Raw genomic sequence first — 6,906 nt, 5'->3', positions numbered from 1 at the left:
CAGCTGACAGAGGATACACTCCTGAAAGGAGAGATGAAAAGGGGTCTGAGTCCCACCATCCTACTCCTGCCACATGGTAGGGACCACAGCAATACTAGGGTGACCAAGGGCTGCTGAACCAAGCCAGAAACTCCTACAATGGCTGGAAGAGCAGAGAGGACTCCCATCCACTAGCCAGGGTCAATGACCAGTGGAGTGTGTCCCTAGTCCCTGCTAGTACCGGTATACACCCGGTAGCTGCTGCTGAGTCACATGATCTCTGGGTCAAACTACTTCCCCAGGGCTGTCTCTGCTTGCAGGTCACCTACTGGTCATGTCCCTTGTAACCCCAAGTGACTCGGGTATCTCTTCTGCAAGGAGATATGTTTTTACATGCGGCTAGTTGAGAAATGATCCAGTTTAAAAACAGTCACCTGCCCGGCCATCTTGGTGGCTGAGCTTGGTTGGGGATTGTCTCTCACCAAAGGCAGGAAGAAAGTGGCTGCAAAGAAGATGAAAAAAAAAAAAAAAAAAAAAAGAAAGAAAGAAAGAAAAAAGAAAATCTATGGAGTTGGTCAACTCCAGGCTCCAACTTGTCATGAAAAGGGGAAAGTATGTTCTGGGATAAAAACAGACTCTGAAGATGATCAGACAGGGCAAAGTGAAATTGGTTATCTTGCCATCAACTGCCCAGATCTGAGGAAATCTGAAGGAGAATTCTATGCCATGTTGTCTAAAACTGGTGTCCATCACTACGGTGGCAATAATACTGAACTGGGCACAGCGTGTGGAAAATACTGCAGAGTACGCGCTCTGGCTCTCACTGACAAAGCTGGTTCTGATAGTGTTAGAAGCATGCCAGAACAGACTGGTGAAGGGTAAACCAGGGAAGTTTTCCTTTAATAACACTTTACCAGAGCTCCTTTAAAAGACAAAAATAAAAATAAAAAAGAACAGTTGTCCATGTCCTCTGCCCAGGAACTGTCCCCTTTCAAACCCAGTGGCTTCTTTATTGCTAGTCTTTTTGTCTTTTATTTTGAGACAGAGGTTATATAGACCAGGCTTGATCTGCTGTGAAGCTGAAGATGACCCTGAACTTCTGATCCTCCTGCCTCAACCTCCCAATGCTGGAATCAGAGGGGCGCAATGCAAGGCACAGTTTCTGTGGCTCTGGGGATCAAGCCCAGAACCTCATGCATGCCAGGTTAGCATTCTACTAGCCAGGCTATAGCCCTGGCACCTGTGACTACTGTCCTTCCTCCCCTGAAGTCAACAAACAAAGAGCCATATGAACACGGAGAAAGAGAAAGAGGGGAAGACCATTCCAATTGTTCTGAATCAGGTTCTTGCCATATAGCTCAGGCTAGGCTCCAACTCAAGTAACTCTCCTTCCTCAGCCTCCTGAGTAACAGAATTACAGGTTTGCAGCACTCCTGGCTCCCATGGATGCCTTGGCAGAGAGGCTCCTAAAGGCAGAGAGGTTCACAGTTCACTGACGACTTTGGGGTGGGTTTGATAAGCTACGTAAGCACATGAGAACTTAACACAGCTCAGAGAGGTCTCTGGACTCTGAGCAGAGGCCAAACCTCTCAAGAGGAGAGAGATGAGGGAGCCAGACCCAACTGTGTGTCCCAAGGAACACAGAATCATGTTAAAATGAGCTCTTTTGGGTCTCAGCCCTGGGCGGGCAATCCTGCCCAGGGGTCCCAAGCAAGAAGAAGGGACTTTACGGTGAAGGATTGATCAAGGGCAGCCAAGCCCACCTGCCGGAGCTAAGGGACAAAGGGATAGTTGCTCAGCGCCAGGCTCGTGGGACTCCTGCAGGAAGCCAGGCACCTGTTGGTTGTTTCAGCACCTTCCAGGAGGCTCTTGAGACTGAGCCTGCGGACCCCAACCGGCACCGGCAGCGGCAGCACCGGCGGCGGCAGCACCGGCGGCACCGGCGGCACCGGCAGCGGCACACCAGCTTGGCTGAGTGGGTGGTAGGACCTGCTGGAGGCCACCCCCCAAGCTAATGAGGAGGACTGAGACCCTCTTTAAAATGAGGACAGTGACACCTACAGGACAGAGAGGGGAAAGGGAAGCCTGTGAGGAAACCCTCCAGAAGCCATGGTTGGGGTGAATCCTTGAAGTTCTGTCTGTGTCTCAGACAGGGCTTTGAATCCTCAGGAAACTCACCTATCCATTTTGCTTTGGAAAACCACGAACATTCATAGGCATGCACACACAGAGACACACAGATATGAACATAGAAACGATGTGTTCACCAATGCGCATGCGCATGCGCACGCGTATGCGTGCGCGCACACGAACATCACTCATATATATGTATATATATGAGTGTATATATATATACACACACAAACACGTGTGCTCACGCATGCATAGATTTCACACACACATAAATGTGCTTATACATGCACACACACACACACACACACACACATACTCTCAAGTGTATAGATGCACGCGTGCACGCGCATGTAGCATAGAAACCGGCGAACCAGCACCCAAGCTCACAAGAGCACCCACATAAATGCACACACAAATGTTTTCACTTATTCATAAGCAAACCCTTGCACACACACACACACAAACACACACGCATACTAAAGCGCAGAAACATGCAACCTGGCACTAACACCAAGCGCGCCTGCGCAGATGTGCCAGAGGAAAACTCTTATAGCTCAAGAGTGCCCTCTGCTTGCTGCAGGCTTAGGCATCACCTCATCACCAAGAGACCAGAATCCGGGGCTTTGGGGACACACCTGTGCACAGCTGGCCTGGAGGAAGATGACAGGCGTCCAGTGTGCCTGGTTCCATATTGGACTAAACATGGAGGCGGTGGAGAGACGAGTTCACAACCCTTCGCCAGTGAGCTCTGCGTCTCTGTCTCCGGACCAGGCGCTGGGGCCTCATACTCTAGTCCTGTCAGCCCCTGGTTTCCTCAGGATGTCACCTCAGGGCTTTGGCTGGTGGTTGTCTTGCTCAGGATCCCTAAGGCCGTCTTCTCCCTGTGCCCCCATTTCTCTGGAGGGGACCCCCACCTTCTCTGGGACCCTGCAGAGAATGAAACACGAGCTCTGTCTACACAGACAGGCCTTCCTAGGCCTGGCACAGGTCGGGGTGCAGAAATATGGGTTAACCTCACCTGTCCTGGGCTCCCTCGGGGATGGATGGACCCATTGGAGCTGATGGAACAGGCACAATCTGTGGTGTCTCTGGGGAGGGGACAGACAAAATCCAGAGCCACACAGAGCCTGGCAGTCCGAGGGGGAAAAAAAAAGCAGCCGTGGCCTAAGCCCAACTGTGTTGCCAGGTCTCAAAGTTCCCACACAGACCCCCATTCAACACCTTTCCTCCCTGTCTCCAGCTCTGTCCCCTTATCTGTCATTCTTGAGAAAGCCCAAGCCTGGTCGGGCCCCACTGCACCCTGGGCTGGCCTGGCCTGGAGGCCGGTGCTGCCGGTTTATCTGATGGCCAGGCCTTATCTCCAGGCCTTCGCTGCCAGTCACTGCTTTATGCTTTTACAAGGCAGTTGGCTTCTCTGAAGGTGCCTGGTCCTGGGGACAGCTGGATTCCTTCCTTGCAGAAGTCCTGGCGCCATGCCAGTCCCAGCTCAGCAGCTTAGGGCTGTGGGAACTCTGTGTGGGTGGTAGAAGCAGAGGCCACCTTGAGATAGGGATGAGCTAGGGTCCCCAGGGTTTTTGTAGGTGAGGTGAGCAGAAAAGACCTTTAGAGGACACTGGTGAGCCCATATCTCACTGGTTGTTGGAGCTTCTGGTTATGTTGTGTGCCTTGCTGCTACCAGCAACAAGGTCCTGAGAGAGAGAGAGAGAGAGAGAGAGAGAGAGAGAGAGAGAGAGAGAGGATGAAACCATGAGTTGGAAGTCACCAAGCTGGGACTGGATCCTCGCCCTAGGCCTTGGCTGTCCTCTGAGCCTCAGTCTCTCTTCCTATGAAACTCGCAGTCCCACCGTCTTGCTGGAGGGCAATGGGAAACACAGGAGGGGCCGGCACTGGGAGTTCAATATGTAGCCAGTGTGGGATGGCCCTGGTAGCATTCATAGAAGGTTCCAGAAGCTCTCAGTAGGTTCCTGCTGAAGCAGCCAACAGTAACCAGCTGAACCCCATGTCTGAGGTCTAGAGAGATGTTCCTAATGCCACCCTGTGGACCACCTAAACCCACCTTCCACCCGGCACTCTTGCTTCCCCACTGTGCCCTTGTTCTCATACGCCCAGAGCACAGTGCGAGGGAGCTTGGCAGGCACAACAGGGACTCTGGAGTCCGAGTCAGGTTCAGCGCTGGCCCTGCACGGTCTGCTGTGCCACAGGCCTCTGTGAGCTGTACTGTCTTCCACAGGAGAGGCAGCTTGCTGCTTGTTTTGCTTGTGTTGATTTGAGACACAGTCTTGTTTAGCCCAGGTTAGTAGCCAATTTACTAAGTAACCAATGATCCCCCTCGAACTGAATCTCCCTGCCTCTAGCGCCTGAGTGCCAAGGATTGAACCAATGGCTGTGTGCATGCTAGGCAGATTCACCACCCACTGAGCCACATCCCCAGCCCCAGGAGAGAGGACTTGTTCTAATCACCAGACTTACCTCTTCTTTGCCCTAAGAATGAGGGCGAGGCACATCGTGTCCCAGACAGACAGCGAACTGGGAGAATCTGAGGATGCATAGTGAGGAGAGCTGGGCAAGGAACCTCCTGGGCCTCACCAGACAGGTGACCTCTGAGAAAAGACTGGAAAAGGAGGGATGAGACTCGGAGGACCTGCTGAGCCATGGGTGAAGGCCCGGAGCAGGAGCCTGATGCAGGCAAAGATTGGCCAGAGGCCAGAGGCCTCTGCAGTTTAAGGTTGAGAATGCATGAGAGATATTGGGAGATCGCTGGCCGTTGGATGCTCGTTGGCGTTGGTGCCAGTGGGCTGGAGCCTGGGAGCTTCCGAGCTCAGGAGAGACTGACTTGATTTGATTTGTGAAAGAAAGACATGCTGGGGCAGGGTGGATGGCAGACAGCAGACAAGACAAGGCAGAAGCAGGGTGACCAGCAGGCTAGAGCCCTGCTTGCTAGAAGCAGACATGTTCGGCTCAGATAGGAGTAGACCACCTGAGCCCTGCCTGTGCCTCGCCTTACAGGGTCTAGTTGTCAAAGAAGGAAGTTTGAGGATGGGGGAGTTGAGGCACAGAGCAGTCACAGAACTGAGGCTCAAATCCAGAGCCCATGTAGGCAGCCACAAGGCCTCCTTGTGGGACAATGCATCTGCTTAGCCCTTGGGGAGATGAACCTCTGATACCTGTCCTTGGATGAGCACATGGAGGAGGAGTTCTCCAGGTTTTTTGGGGTCCCACGGTCTTGATGTGTGTACTCCCCTATTTACTGTAGCTGGAGAGCAGTCCTGTGCACAGTGTAAAAGAATGGCTGCTTCGTGTCACTCAAACTGTGGCAAGGGATGCCCATTTGAATGTAGCATCATTTTAAGCTTCTACGAAATGGTCTTCCTTCTGACTTATTTCTAACCATCTTAAGCTATTTTTGCCCCGTGTGTGTCTGGCTTAGGCCCAAAGCTGCAGCCTGCCAACTGTAAGACATGTTCATGATGAGATATTTGTGACAGTAAATAGGTTTTCAGGTGACTGGTAGGTGTGTGTGTGTGTGTGTGTGTGTGTGTGTGTGTGTGTAGCTATGGAGATCCTGGTAGCAGTGTGTGCAAAGGGCCTGTGGCAGGAGCCTGGTGCTGGTAAGGTGTGCCTAGGAGACCAGGGACATTGAAGGAACCCATGAAAGAGATCCAAGAGGCTATTGGTCATTGGAAGGTTTTGTCAGGCCAGGGTAAAGGACACTCGTCAGAACCCAGCCTGCCTGGCATCAACTACAGTGCCCACGCTGTGGAGTCCTATTGTCTCTGTGGGCTCAGGACAGTGTGGGTGTGGTGGCTAGGACCAGGATGGGACTCTAGACTGGTACCAAGGGACATAGGGGTTCAGGCTGTTGTCTCTGTACTAGGCAATGACGCCTTGACGGGGTCACTTTCTGGCTGAACATGGCCGAGCACCTCCCACAGGCTGGGCAAGTCCTTCGTCTCGGTCCTGCCCTGTGACCTACGCAGACAGCAAGGAGGCTCTGTAGTGCACTGTGCACAATGGAAAAGCTGTCAGGACACAGGGAAGGAAGAGGTGCGTGTGCGTGCGCATGTGCGTGTGTTTAGAGTCACTGCCCCCGTGTAAGAGGGAAGACTGGGCCCTTAGACTGAAGATGGGGCGGAGGTGATGTCACAGTCAGACGCAGCATCATTCCTGTACTGCTGTTGCTCTGTAAGTCTGACACAAGCATCAGTGTTCAGATGGGACTCTCCAGGCCTCCTTTCAAGGTCCCCAAAGACATCTGGGCGGTGGATGGGTGGCTTTGGTCCCCATTGCCCCCAGGACATGTCCAGCAGTAGGTACCCGACCCCTGGGGCTCTCTCTCTAGCAAAGTTCCTGGAGGGGCCTCTGGCTTGCAAGGTGAGTATCAGCAGTGCTGCTCAACGTGTCCAGACATCTGCTCTGGACACGTTGAGCACTCTCTCTGCTGCTCTGCTCTCAGCACACTCTCACATCTGGCATCTGATCCTTTGGGAGAGAAGTGTGTACCTCACTGCCAGACGTTCTGAGCCTAGGAGCCAGGGAATAGGGACCCGTAAGATCCCTGGCCCTCAACCTGACCACGATGGACCCTCCCACTCCAGATGGGCAGCACTTGTCTATCTGTCTGTCCCATCCATTCCCCCTGCTCTAGGCTCTTCAGACATGGAAGGGGCTGGCTGCTGGACCTGCCCCAGCAACTGCTGATTCTGAGCTCCCAGAGTGCTCTGGGCTCTCCGCCTTCCTGACTTACTACTTCTCTCCTTCTCTTTGTCTCCTCCACCCCAACCCCAAAACTAGGAG

The 6,906-nt window shown here is 53.0% G+C and overlaps 1 pseudogene; it reads left to right on the top strand.

The window, feature by feature from the left end:
* The first annotated feature begins 532 nt into the window (after positions 1–532).
* LOC110546509 (large ribosomal subunit protein eL30-like) lies at positions 533–861 on the top strand (annotated as a pseudogene).
* Positions 862–6,906: the final 6,045 nt, after the last annotated feature.

This window comes from Meriones unguiculatus, chromosome 1 (genome assembly GCF_030254825.1).
Source record: "Meriones unguiculatus strain TT.TT164.6M chromosome 1, Bangor_MerUng_6.1, whole genome shotgun sequence".
NCBI lineage: Eukaryota > Metazoa > Chordata > Mammalia > Rodentia > Muridae > Meriones > Meriones unguiculatus.
The sequence above is the reverse complement of the archived record's forward strand: the minus strand, read 5'-3'. Positions and strand labels throughout refer to the sequence as shown.